The following is a 14,189-nucleotide window of genomic DNA, read 5'->3' on the forward strand; positions in this document are numbered from 1 at the left end:
TTGGAAACTGCGCAGAATTTTGGAAGCCCTCAGCGATCCGAACCCAATCGTCCGCCTTGGGCTGCGGCATCACCGTCTCTCGGAGTTGCTGCCAGATGACATGGCAAGTGTGTCGTACAATACTCGAGATCGTCGAGGTTCCTAAAAGAAACTCAAAATGCAGTGATACAAAAGAGTTCCCAGTTGCAAGGAATCTGTTGAGAAAAAAAAACAGTAAACTGCAAATCAAAGGGAACAACAGATTCAAGATTCAAGTATAATGTTGTATACACTCCATGATTGTAAACACCCTATGTCTAGTGGTAAGGAACCTATGGGACGGATGCCAGAGGCGGCACTCAAGGCACCCACACCCATTGAAAAGACTATGGTTTACAAATATACACCCTTGAGTTTCCAAAGCATTCATCAGCACAGGGCACACTATGAAAACGACAGGCAGCACTGAATTTAAGCCTGAAATTAGAGCAAAATGCCAAAATGCAGTGACGTTAAACTATATTGTAGTACAGTATTCATGCAAAATTGCTGTGTTGACATTTTGAAATAAATGCTACGGATCTGGCTACAACATTGCCAACTCAGTCTGATAACGTCTCGCCATCACTGCCCTATGTCCTCGGTTGATTAAACTGAAAAAAAACAAAAAGGTGTATATGAGCTAAACACTAACAGCTATTGGGGTGTGGGCAGTACTACCACAACTAAGTAACATAAACTGTGTTTAGCCCCTTTAAAATGCTGAGAGTGTTGTGCAAGTTCGAAATTATGTGAACATTAGGCATGATGAGGACGTTTGATGGAAATCTCAGGGGTTGGCAGCAGCACAATCCTACGAAATAGGGTACAGACCGGTATATAGACTTCTAACAGGGTGGTGCATGCAGATAGAGATCCTGACAGAGGGACCAAATTCTTTCTGAAACAACAAAAATCCCCTGCACTCGCCAGTAGAGTTGAGCAAACACCTGGATGTTCGGGTTCGAGAAGTTCGGCCGAACTTCCCGGAAAAATGTTCGGGTTCGGGATCCGAACCCGACCCGAACTTCGTCCCGAACCCAAACTCCATTGAAGTCAATGGGGACCCGAATTCTTCGGCACTAAAAAGGCTGTAAAACAGCCCAGGAAAGGGCTAGAGGGCTGCAAAAGGCTGCAAAATGTAGTTAAATCCCCTGCAAACAAATGTGGATAGGGAAATGAATAAAAATAAAAATAAAATAAATAAAAATTAACCAATATCAATTGGAGAGAGGTCCCATAGCAGAGAATCAGGCTTCATGTCAGCAGAGAATCAGTCTTCATGTCATAGCAGAGAATCAGGCTTCACGTCAGCCAAAACTGGAACAGTCCATTGTCATATATTTAGGCCCCGGCACCCAGACAGAGGAGAGAGGTCCCATAACAGAGATTCAGGCTTCATGTCAGCAGAGAATCAGTCTTCATGTCATAGCAGAGAATCAGGCTTCACGTCACCCAACACTGGAACAGTCCATTGTCATATATTTAGGCCCCGGCACCCAGACAGAGGAGAGAGGTCCCATAACAGAGATTCAGGCTTCATGTCAGCAGAGAATCAGTCTTCATTTCATAGCAGAGAATCAGGCTTCACGTCAGCCAAAACTGGAACAGTCCATTGTCATATATTTAGGCCCCGGCACCCAGACAGAAGAGAGAGGTCCCATAACAGAGATTCAGGCTTTATTTCAGCAGAGAATCAGTCTTCATGTCATAGCAGAGAATCAGGCTTCACGTCAGCCAAAACTGGAACAGTCCATTGTCAGATATTTAGGCCCCGGCACCCAGAAAGAGGAGAGAGGTCCCATAGCAGAGATTCAGGCTTCATGTCATAGCAGAGAATCATGCTTCACGTCACCCAAAACTGGAACAGTCCATTGTCAGATATTTTGGCCCCGGCACCCAGACAGAGGAGAGAGGTCCCATAGCAGAGATTCAGGCTTCTTGTCATAGCAGAGAATCATGCTTCACATCACCCAAAACTGGAACAATCCATTGTCAGATATTTTGGCCCCGACACCCAGACAGAGGAGAGAGGTCCCATAGCAGAGATTCAGGCTTCATGTCATAGCAGAGAATCATGCTTCACATCACCCAACACTGGAACAGGCCACTGTCAGATATTTTTAGGCCCCGGCACCCAGACAGAGGAGAGGTTCATTCAACTTTGGGTTGCCCCGCAATATAATGGTAAAATGAAAATAAAAATAGGATTGAATGAGGAAGTGCCCTGGAGTACAATAATATATTTTTAAGGGGAGGTAGTTAATGTCTAATCTGCACAAGGGATGGACAGGTCCTGTGGGATCCATGCCTGGTTCATTTTTATGAACGTAAGCTTGTCCACATTGGCTGTAGACAGGCGGCTGCGTTTGTCTGTAATGACGCCCCCTGCCGTGCTGAATACAGGTTCAGACAAAACGCTGGCCGCCGGGCAGGGGCCAGCACCTCCAAGGCATAAAAAGCTAGCTCTGGCCACGTGGACAATTTGGAGACCCAGAAGTTGAATGGGGCCGAACCATCAGTCAGTACGTGGAGGGGTGTGCACACGTACTGTTCCACCATGTTAGTGAAATGTTGCCTCCTGCTAACACGTTCCGTATCAGGTGGTAGTGCAGTTAGCTGTGGCGTGTTGACAAAACTTTTCCACATCTCTGCCATGCTAACCCTGCCCTCAGAGGAGCTGGCCGTGACACAGCTGCGTTGGCGACCTCTTGCTCCTCCTCTGCCTTCGCCTTCCACTTGTTCCCCTGTGACATTTGGGAATGCTCTCAGTAGCGCGTCTACCAATGTGCGCTTGTACTCGCGCATCTTCCTATCATGCTCCAGTGCAGGAAGTAAGGTGGGCACATTGTCTTTGTACCGTGGATCCAGCAGGGTGGCAACCCAGTAGTCCGCACACGTTAAAATGTGGGCAACTCTGCTGTCGTTGCGCAGGCACTGCAGCATGTAGTCGCTCATGTGTGCCAGGCTGCCCAGAGGTAAGGACAAGCTGTCCTCTGTGGGAGGCGTATCGTCATCGTCCTGCGTTTCCCCCCAGCCACGCACCAGTGATGGGCCCGAGCTGCGTTGGGTTCCACCCCACTGTGAACATGCTTCATCCTCATCCTCCTCCACCTCCTCCTCATCCTCGTCCTCCTCGTCCTCCAGTAGTGGGCCCTGGCTGGCCACATTTGTACCTGGCCTCTGCTGTTGCAAAAAACCTCCCTCTGAGTCACTTCGAAGAGACTGGCCTGAAAGTGCTAAAAATGACCCCTCTTCCTCCTCCTCCTCCTCCTGGGCCACCTCCTCTTCCATCATCGCCCTAAGTGTTTTCTCAAGGAGACATAGAAGTGGTATTGTAACGCTGATAACGGCCTCATCGCCACTGGCCATGTTGGTGGAGTACTCGAAACAGCGCAACAGGGCACACAGGTCTCGCATGGAGGCCCAGTCATTGGTGGTGAAGTGGGGCTGTTCCGCAGTGCGACTAACCCGTGCGTGCTGCAGCTGAAACTCCACTATGGCCTGCTGCTGCTCGCACAGTGTGTCCAGCATGTGCAAGGTGGAGTTCCACCTGGTGGGCACGTCGCATATGAGGCGGTGAGCGGGAAGGCCGAAGTTACGCTGTAGCGCAGACAGGCGAGCAGCGGCAGGATGTGAACGCCGGAAGCGCGCACAGACGGCCCGCACTTTATGCAGCAGCTCTGACATGTCGGGGTAGTTGTAAATGAACTTCTGCACCACCAAATTCAGCACATGCGCCAGGCAAGGGATGTGCGTAAAACCGGCTAGTCCCAGAGCTGCAACGAGATTTCGCCCATTATCGCACACCACCAGGCCGGGCTTGAGGCTCACCGGCAGCAACCACTCGTCGGTCTGTTGTTCTATACCCCGCCACAATTCCTGTGCGGTGTGGGGCCTGTCCCCCAAACATATGAGTTTCAGAATGGACTGCTGACGTTTACCCCGGGCTGTGCTGAAGTTGGTGGTGAAGGTGTGTGGCTGACTGGATGAGCAGGTGGAAGAAGAGGAGGAGGAAGCCGATGAGGAGGAGGAGGCAACAGGAGGCAAAGAATGTTGCCCTGCGATCCTTGGCGGCGGAAGGACGTGCGCCAAACAGCTCTCCGCCTGGGGCCCAGCCGCCACTACATTTACCCAGTGTGCAGTTAGGGAGATATAGCGTCCCTGGCCGTGCTTACTGGTCCACGTATCTGTGGTTAGGTGGACCTTGCCACAGATGGCGTTGCGCAGTGCAAACTTGATTTTATCGGATACTTGGTTGTGCAGGGAAGGCACGGCTCTCTTGGAGAAGTAGTGGCGGCTGGGAACAACATACTGTGGGACAGCAAGCGACATGAGCTGTTTGAAGCTGTTTGTGTCCACCAGCCTAAATGACAGCATTTCATAGGCCAGTAGTTTGGAAATGCTGGCATTCAGGGCCAGTGATCGAGGGTGGCTAGGTGGGAATTTACGCTTTCTCTCAAATGTTTGTCAGATGGAGAGCTGAACGCTGCCGTGTGACATGGTTGAGATGCTTGGTGACGGAGGTGGTGGTGTTGGTGGTACATCCCCTGTTTGCTGGGCGGCAGGTGCCAACGTTCCTCCAGAGGCGGAGAAAGAGGCCGCGGCGGCAGCAGCAGAAGAGGTAGCAAGGGGAGCCTGAGTGACTTCCTTGTTTTTAAGGTGTTTACTCCACTGCAGTTCATGCTTTGCATGCAGGTGCCTGGTCATGCAGGTTGTGCTAAGGTTCAGAACGTTAATGCCTCGCTTCAGGCTCTGATGGCACAGCGTGCAAACCACTCGGGTCTTGTCGTCAGCACATTGTTTCAAGAAGTGCCATGCCAGGGAACTCCTTGAAGCTGCCTTTGGGGTGCTCGGTCCCAGATGGCGGCGGTCAGTAGCAGGCGGAGTCTCTTGGCAGCTGGTGTTCTGCTTTTGCCCACTGCTCCCTCTTTTGCTACGCTGTTGGCTCGGTCTCACCACTGCCTCTTCCTCCGAACTGTGAAAGTCAGTGGCACGACCTTCATTCCATGTGGGGTCTAGGACCTCATCGTCCCCTGCATCGTCTTCCACCCAGTCTTCCTCCCTGACCTCCTGTTCAGTCTACACACTGCAGAAAGATGCAGCAGTTGGCACCTGTGTTTCGTCATCTTCAGAGACGTGCTGAGGTGGTATTCCCATGTCCTCATCATCAGGAAACATAAGTGGTTGTGCGTCAGTGCATTCTATGTCTTCCACCGTTTGGGAAGGGCTAGGTGGATGCCCTTGGGAAACCCTGCCAGCAGAGTCTTCAAACAGCATAAGAGACTGCTGCATAACTTGAGGCTCAAACAGTTTCCCTGATATGCATGGGTGTGATGTGACAGACTGATGGGCTTGGTTTTCATGCGCCATCTGTGCGCTTTCTGCAGAAGACTGGCTGGGAGATAATGTGAACGTGCTGGATCCACTGTCGGCCACCCAATTGACTAATGCCTGTACCTGCTCAGGCCTTACCATCCTTAGAACGGCATTGGGCCCCACCAAATATCGCTGTAAATTCTGATGGCTACTGGGACCTGAGGTAGTTGGTTCACTAGGACGTGTGGCTGTGGCAGAACGGCCACGTCCTCTTCCAGCACCAGAGGGTCCACTAACACCACCACGACCATGTCCGCGTCCTCGCCCCTTACTAGATGTTTTCCTCATTGTTACCGTTCACCACAATAAGAAAAAAATTATTTGGCCCAATGTATTGAATTCAAATTCAGGCCTTTTTTTACAGGCACCTAACACTATCTGGCTATCTATTTAGGTACCGTATTACACTAATACAGGCACAACAGTAACGACAGATACAAAATTATAATATAATAGAATATATAAATTGTAGGCCTAGTATTTAGGCGCTGGATGACAGGTATCCCTTTTACGGACAGAATTAAACTTGGAAATGCACGGTAGCGTGGGAAGTTATTGAGGATGACCCTATCAGCACCTTCAATCTAATATACCCTTTTATGGATAGATTTAACCTTGGCCTGATAGTAATTCTCTAAATGTGTGGTTTCTGCTCTAAGTTGGGAATTGTATTTCAACCCAGAACAAAAACTGTGCTTTGGCAGACACTAAATAGATTGACCAGCCACAGCAGTATCAACAGATTTAGCTGAATATAAATTGTAGGCCTAGTATTTAGGCGCTGGATGACCGGTATACGTTTACGGACAGAATTAGACTTGGAGATGCACGGTAGCGTGTGAAGTTATTGAGGATGACCCTATCCGCACCTTCAATCTAATATACCCTTTTATGGATAGATTTAAAGTTGGCCTGATACAGCAGAAACCACTGATTTAGGGAATTGCTAAGTTGGGAATTGTATTCAACCCAGAACAAAAACTGTGCTTTGACGGACACTAAATAAATTGACCAGCCTCAGCAATAAACACAGATTTAGCTGAATATAAATTTTAGGCCTATTATTTAGGCGCTGGGTGACAGGTATACGTTTACGGACAGAATTATTTAAACTTGGAAATGCACGGTAGCGTGTGAAGTTATTGAGGAATGACACTATCCGCACCTTAAATCTAATATACCCTTTTATGGATCAATTTAAACTTGGCCTGATACAGCAGAAAAAAAATATTTAGGGGATTGCTAAGTTGGGAATTGTATTCAACCCAGAACAAAAACTGTGCTTTGGCGGACACTAAATGAATTGACCAGCCTCAGCAATAAACACAGATTTAGCTGAATATAAATTTTAGGCCTATTATTTAGGCGCTGGGTGACAGGTATACGTTTACGGACAGAATTATTTAAACTTGGAAATGCACGGTAGCGTGTGAAGTTATTGAGGATGACACTATCCGCACCTTTAATCTAATATACCCTTTTATGGATCAATTTAAACTTGGCCTGATACAGCAGAAAATAAATATTATGGGGATTGCTAAGTTGGGAATTGTATTCAACCCAGAACAAAAACTGTGCTTTGGCGGACACTAAATGAATTGACCAGCCTCAGCAATAAACACAGATTTAGCTGAATATAAATTTTAGGCCTATTATTTAGGCGCTGGGTGACAGGTATACGTTTACGGACAGAATTATTTAAACTTGGAAATGCACGGTAGCGTGTGAAGTTATTGAGGATGACACTATCCGCACCTGTAATCTAATATACCCTTTTATGGATCAATTTAAACTTGGCCTGATACAGCAGAAAAAAAATATTTAGGGGATTGCTAAGTTGGGAATTGTATTCAACCCAGAACAAAAACTGTGCTTCGGCAGACAGCAGACAGTATTACAATTGGCTAGCCACAGCTGAAACACCAGATTTAGGGTACTGCTATTTTGGCCAATTGTATTTTACCCCTCAATAAAATAGCAAGCACAGCCAAGCCCCTGATGTAGGATATAGCAAAAAAAATAACCACACTATTGATGGTTAAATGGACTTGGTGGCAGCTTGTGCTGGCGCACCACAAGACACAAAATTGCCGCCGATCACCCAAGAAAAAAGTGACATAAAAACGCTCTGTGCAGCCTAAAAACAGTGAACAATTAAATAGCAGCAGTTCAATGATCCACAGCTGTAGATCGATCACTGAATTAAGTGTTTTTGCAGAGTTAATCACTGTCTAATCTCGCCCTAACAGCAGCTGCAACCTCTCCCTACACTGATCATAGCAGAGTGACTTGCGGCGCTACGTGACTCCAGCTTAAATAGAGGCTGGGTCACATGCTGCACTGGCCAATAACAGCCATGCCAATAGTAGGCATGGCTGTGATGGCCTCTTGGGGCAAGTAGTATGACGCTTGTTGATTGGCTGCTTTGCAGCCTTTCAAAAAGCGCCAAGAAAGCGCCGAACACCGAACCCAGACTTTTACGAAAATGTTCGGGTTCGCTCATCCCTACTTATGACCTTTCAGTAGTTTAGAGATAAGAGTTATTAGATGACAGGCACAAAGTGAAAGTGAAAGTACCAGTCACACAGTTAATATTTTTAATAAAGGCCGATTGAAAATATGAATTTTAGCCAAAAATAAATAAATGCAATCTTGAACAATATTCACCACGCAACAAAAAAAATACTTTTCGTCTGCTGCTGGGCAAAAACCATTTGTCCTATACTAAATCGAGTGTGCGGCTTAGGCTTAGTTCACATCAGCGTTCAGCCTTTCCGTTCTCCTGCTACGTTATAGGAGCAGGAGAACGGAAAGGACGGATTCTGCACATAACTGAGCCGAACGGAGCCTACGGACCTCATAGACTATAATGGGGTCCGTTAGGTTTCCGCTCAGAAGATGATTTGGAGCGGAGACAAAAGTCCTGCATGCACAACTTTTGTCTCCGCTCCAAAATCATCTTCTGGAAAGGCTGAACACTGATGTGAACTCAGCCTTACAAATAAAAAGTTAGAATTGTTGTAACACGTCATGAAAGTTTGTGTAGTAAACAGTGTATGAAAATGTAATGGAATAACAAAATTTCTAAAAGTCTCGTTTTTAAGTTTAAAAGTCTTACTTGAGCAAGGCCCAGTACTGTTAAAAGTGCTTCAGGCATCTGCTTTTGCATTTGTGAACGGTCATATTGTCCCATTTCAAAAACCAGCAGTAGTCCCCCATCATGTTGGGATTCCAGCAGGCTTGATACCTGTTCTCCATTGTAGAAATATCTTTATGGAACCGTTCTCCATGTTCGTCACTTATGTATCCCAAAAGTGGGAAAAAGTCAAGATGGGAATGTAAGAAATGCACTTTTAATGACATTCGGCAGCCAAGTTGTTCATATGCTGTAAGCATGTTGTCTACTAATTCAGCATATGTAGTTTCCAGCTCGTCTGTTCCCAAGGAAGTTCTGCACTACTAGCACAAATGCATCCCAAGCTACAAGACGTACTCGCTTTGTCAGATTCTTGCGCTGATCATAAGTAGTAGGGATGTCCCGATACCATTTTTTTAAGACCGAGTACGAGTACCGATACTTTTATTTAAGTTCTCACCGATACCAATTACCGATACTAATTTTAACAATAAAATACACACACATGTATTTTCTGACCACTGACCAACCAAAAGGCCCAAAAACAGAACTATAACATTCCAAGGAGACATTATACTGTATGGGGGCCACAAGGAGACGTTATACTGTATGGGGCAGCCACAAGGAGACGTTATACTGTATGGGGCAGCCACAAGGAGACGTTATACTGTATGGGGGCAGCCACAAGGAGACGTTATACTGTATGGGGGCAGCCACAAGGAGACGTTATACTGTATGGGGGGCAGCCACAAGGAGACGTTATACTGTATGGGGCAGCCACAAGGAGACATTATACTGTATGGGGCAGCCACAAGGAGACGTTATACTGTATGGGGCGGCCACAAGGAGACGTTACCCTGTATGGGGGCAGCCACAAGGAGACGTTACACTGTATGGGGGCAGCCACAAGGAGACGTTACACTGTATGGGGGCAGCCACAAGGAGACGTTACACTGTATGGGGGCAGCCACAAGGAGACGTTACACTGTATGGGGGCCACAAGGAGACGTTATACTGTATGGGGGCCACAAGGAGACATTATACTGTATGGGGGCAGCCACAAGGAGACGTTACACTGTATGGGGGCAGCCACAAGGAGACGTTACACTGTATGGGGGCAGCCACAAGGAGACGTTACACTGTATGGGGGCAGCCACAAGGAGACGTTACACTGTATGGGGGCAGCCACAAGGAGACGTTATATTGTATGGGGGCCGCCACAAGGAGACATTATACTGTATGGGGGGCAGCCACAAGGAGACGTTATACTGTATGGGGGCAGCCACAAGGAGACGTTACACTGTATGGGGGCAGCCACAAGGAGACGTTACACTGTATGGGGGCAGCCACAAGGAGACGTTACACTGTATGGGGGGCAGCCACAAGGAGACGTTATACTGTATGGGGGGCAGCCACAAGGAGACGTTATACTGTATGGGGGCAGCCACAAGGAGACGTTACACTGTATGGGGCAGCCACAAGGAGATGTTATACTGTATGGGGGCAGCCACAAGGAGACGTTATACTGTATGGGGGCAGCCACAAGGAGACGTTATACTGTATGGGGGCAGCCACAAGGAGACTTTACACTGTATGGGGGCAGCCACAAGGAGACGTTATATTGTATGGGGGGCAGCCACAAGGAGACGTTATATTGTATGGGGGGGCTGCCACAAGGAGACGTTACACTGTATGGGGGCAGCCACAAGGAGACGTTATACTGTATGGGGGCCACAAGGAGACGTTATGCTGTATGGGGGGCCACAAGGAGACGTTATACTGTATGGGGGGCCACAAGGAGACGTTATACTGTATGGGGGCAGCCACAAGGAGACGTTATACTGTATGGGGGCAGCCACAAGGAGACGTTACTGTAAGGAGTCAGGACAACAATTTTTGAAGCCCCCCCCTCCTCAGTATAATAGTCTTGTGGCCATCATACAGTAATGTATATTTCTTCTTGCCCTAATGCCTGCTTTTAGAGATCAATGTGCAGCTTGCAGGCAGGAAGGGAATGACCAGGGCCATAGAAGACAGACACTATCACTTTTAGAGGGACTCGCTCATGGCAAACACAGCTCTGCTGCAGTGAATGCAGTGGAGCAGACTGTGATGTAATTATAGTTATTGCAGGGACTCAGAGAATCGTCTGAGAGTTTATTAGTTAAAACGAATCGAATGAGTCAGAGACTGTGTCACCCCAGACTTCCTGCTCTGCTACATGCACCCTGTACACACACAGCACCACTACATGCTATGCTAATAATGCCCCCCCTTCCCCCTGGACGGACTTACAGGAAGCCTGGCAGGGACTCGGTGACACTGTCTGTGACTCATTGGATTCTTTTAACTAATAAACTGTCAGACGATTCTCTGAGTCTCTGCACTACGCTCCCTGTGCTGTGAGTCAGTGCTGGTTGCCTCTGATTGGTTGGAGGGCGGGGAGGGGCGGGCCTAGCTTCCACTCTAGGCTCCAATTACACTGCCTGCTGCTGCCTGTGAAGCTGTTAGCTGTGGGAGATGCAGGGGCAGGCCGCGGACGGACACATAAAAGCGGTGCACAGGTATCGGCAGTGGTATCGGGGACATTTGCACGAGTACATGTACTCGTGCAAATGCCCGGTATCGGTCCCGATACCGATACTGGTATCGGTATCGGGACATCCCTAATAAGTAGTGTATTTGCCACATATGTAGCAGAAATTGTCTGTATCGTTAACACATTTGCGTTTATCCATCTTAAATTTCAAAACTGATAGCACTATAACAGATCACTTTATCAAAATCTGTCCAGCCTGCCTTATACAGGGAGTGCAGAATTATTAGGCAAGTTGTATTTTTGAGGATTAATTTTATTATTGAACAACAACCATGTTCTCAATGAACCCAAAAAACTCATTAATATCAAAGCTGAATATTTTTGGAAGTAGTTTTTAGTTTTAGCTATTTTAGGGGGATATCTGTGTGTGCAGGTGACTATTACTGTGCATAATTATTAGGCAACTTAACAAAAAACAAATATATACCCATTTCAATTATTTATTTTTACCAGTGAAACCAATATAACATCTCAACATTCACAAATATACATTTCTGACATTCAAAAACAAAACAAAAACAAATCAGTGACCAATATAGCCACCTTTCTTTGCAAGGACACTCAAAAGCCTGCCATCCATGGATTCTGTCAGTGTTTTGATCTGTTCACCATCAACATTGCGTGCAGCAGCAACCACAGCCTCCCAGACACTGTTCAGAGAGGTGTACTGTTTTCCCTCCTTGTAAATCTCACATTTGATGATGGACCACAGGTTCTCAATGGGGTTCAGATCAGGTGAACAAGGAGGCCATGTCATTAGATTTTCTTCTTTTATACCCTTTCTTGCCAGCCACGCTGTGAAGTACTTGGACGCGTGTGATGGAGCATTGTCCTGCATGAAAATCATGTTTTTCTTGAAGGATGCAGACTTCTTCCTGTACCACTGCTTGAAGAAGGTGTCTTCCAGAAACTGGCAGTAGGACTGGGAGTTGAGCTTGACTCCATCCTCAACCCGAAAAGGCCCCACAAGCTCATCTTTGATGATACCAGCCCAAACCAGTACTCCACCTCCACCTTGCTGGCGCCTGAGTCGGACTGGAGCTCTCTGCCCTTTACCAATCCAGCCACGGGCCCATCCATCTGGCCCATCAAGACTCACTCTCATTTCATCAGTCCATAAAACCTTAGAAAAATCAGTCTTGAGATATTTCTTGGCCCAGTCTTGACGTTTCAGCTTGTGTGTCTTGTTCAGTGGTGGTCGTCTTTCAGCCTTTCTTACCTTGGCCATGTCACTGAGTATTGCACACCTTGTGCTTTTGGGCACTCCAGTGATGTTGCAGCTCTGAAATATGGCCAAACTGGTGGCAAGTGGCATCTTGGCAGCTGCACGCTTGACTTTTCTCAGTTCATGGGCAGTTATTTTGCGCCTTGGTTTTTCCACACGCTTCTTGCGACCCTGTTGACTATTTTGAATGAAACGCTTGATTGTTCGATGATCACGCTTCAGAAGCTTTGCAATTTTAAGAGTGCTGCATCCCTCTGCAAGATATCTCACTATTTTTGACTTTTCTGAGCCTGTCAAGTCCTTCTTTTGACCCATTTTGCCAAAGGAAAGGAATAATAATTATGCACACCTGATATAGGGTGCTGATGTCATTAGACCACACCCCTTCTCATTACAGAGATGCACATCACCTAATATGCTTAATTGGTAGTAGGCTTTCGAGCCTATACAGCTTGGAGTAAGACAACATGCATAAAGAGGATGATGTGGTCAAAATACTCATTTGCCTAATAATTCTGTACAGGGTGTATACTTACTGCTGACATCCGCCTGAGTGCGTCCGAACAGGTCTGGACATGCCCATTGGAATATCTCCAATATAATGCATTAATATTATAACTGAATAGGCTTTGCATGTATAACTTAAAATCTAGACGTGTCCGGCAAATTCTGAGTTCATATTTGGAATCAGCGCGCTCATTTTAGTATAAATCACATGTTTTTCTCTCAGTAGCAAAATCATTGTTGCGCGGTTATTGCCTCCAATGGTGTACATTTTAATATGTGTCCAAAAAGCAGAAGATACAATGAGGGAAAATTTATCTGAACTCGTGGAGAAGAAAAAGGAGAGGTTGCCCGTAGCAAACAATCAGATTTCAGCTCTCATCAAGGCCTCTTTGAAGATGAAAGCAGTGATCTGATTGGTTGCTATTGGGTCCTGGAGACTGCGTCAGAAAAAGGCAGATTTTACACTTGTGCCTTGTTATTACCTCAAATCCTGAAAAGTAAAATCTTGCATTGACATAAGTTAGGTTAGATGGGGAAAATCGAAGGGCAGCCATTTTTAGGTTTCTCTAGAGATGTTCGATTCGGTTCAAGTCAGGGCTCTGGCTGGGCCATTCGAGGACATTCACAGAGTTGTCCCTAAGCTACTCCTGTGTTCTCTTGGCTGTGTGCTTAGGGTCATTGTCTTGTTGGAAGGTGAACCTTCAGCCCAGTCTGAGGTCAAGAGCACTCTGAACCAAGTTTTAATTAGATTATTTCTGTACTTCAGCTCCATTCAGCTTTTCCCTCAACCTTGACTAGTTTTCCTGTCCTAGTAGCTGAAAACACCCCCACAGCATGATGGTGCCACCTCCATGCTTCACTGTAAGGATGGTATAGGGCAGTTCCTGTTTTCCTCCAAGCATGACACTTAGAATTGAGGCCAAAAAGTTCAAACTTGGTTTCATCAGAATCGTGTTTCTAACTGAGAGTCATTTAGGTGCTTTATTGCTAATTTATTTTATTTTTTTACTGAAGAGAGGCTTCTTTCTGGCCTGGATTAAAGGAGTGCTGCATTGATGGTTGATCTTCTGGACGTTTCTCCCATCTTCACACATGATCTTTGGAGCCCAGCCAGGGTGACCATAGGGTTCAAGGTATAGAAACATCTGAAAGGTGATCAAGAGAAATGGGGGGCCCCCCACAGCTAAATTTCAAGTGTCATAGCAAAGGGTCTGAATACTTATGTCCAGGTGAAATTTTCATTTTTGCTTTTTAATATGCAAACTTTTCTAAAATTTAGTTTTCACTTTTGCATTTAGGGTGGTTGAGTGCAGAATAATGGGGGA

Source organism: Bufo bufo, chromosome 6 (genome assembly GCF_905171765.1).
Source record: "Bufo bufo chromosome 6, aBufBuf1.1, whole genome shotgun sequence".
Lineage (NCBI taxonomy): Eukaryota > Metazoa > Chordata > Amphibia > Anura > Bufonidae > Bufo > Bufo bufo.